This window comes from Piliocolobus tephrosceles, chromosome 15 (genome assembly GCF_002776525.5).
Source record: "Piliocolobus tephrosceles isolate RC106 chromosome 15, ASM277652v3, whole genome shotgun sequence".
NCBI classification, from domain to species: Eukaryota; Metazoa; Chordata; class Mammalia; order Primates; family Cercopithecidae; genus Piliocolobus; species Piliocolobus tephrosceles.
Genome location: NC_045448.1, coordinates 87,021,121 through 87,021,900, shown reverse-complemented (window position 1 = coordinate 87,021,900; position 780 = coordinate 87,021,121).

Below are 780 nucleotides of genomic sequence, written 5' to 3'. Positions count from 1 at the left end.
AAAAAAAAAAAAAAAAAAAAAAAAAAATCTCAGACCCTGCTTTCCTTTGAATATATACCTAGAAGTGGAATTGCTGGATCACATGGTAATTCTTTAATGTTTCTGGGGGAACTGCCGTCCCATTTTCCACAGCAGCTACACCATTTTATGTTCCCACCAACGGTGTACAACAATTTCAATTTCTCCACATTCTTGTCCTTGGTATAGTAGCCACCCTAATGCATGTGAGGTGCCGTCTCGTGGTTTGGTACGGACTGTGTTTCAATCAGATGTTGGGAGCCTTAAGTGTTCTGCACCTGCGGAGAGTTAGGAATCACGTAAGGAGTATGTGTTGCTTGCCAGTCTTAAAATTTTTAGTTTGCACTTGAATCAGGGGCTATAGGAGTCCAGACTGCTCTTGAAATAGGACAGACTGGTCCTTAAAGGCTGGTTTTGTTGAGTCTTTCATCATTGAGTGATACCACCTCTGCAGATGGCTCAGTGGGGCAGCCCCATACCACAGCCTGCCCTTGAGACGGTGTAGTTTAGACAGGTCACAGAGTTGCTGGGCCTACCGCAGGTCTCCTGACCCTGGTGCAGTTTCACCTCAATCACAACCACCAAAATAGTCAAAAATTCCAAAGTTCCTACACCATCAACCTCCACCCCACTTCTGTCCAGAGTCCACTTAGAGGCTCTCAGTTTTATACCTTGGAAACACTTAGGGAGCTTTTTAAAAAGATTGATTCTGTATTTTTAGTAGAGACGGGGTTTCACCCAGCTACTCAGGAGGCTGACGCA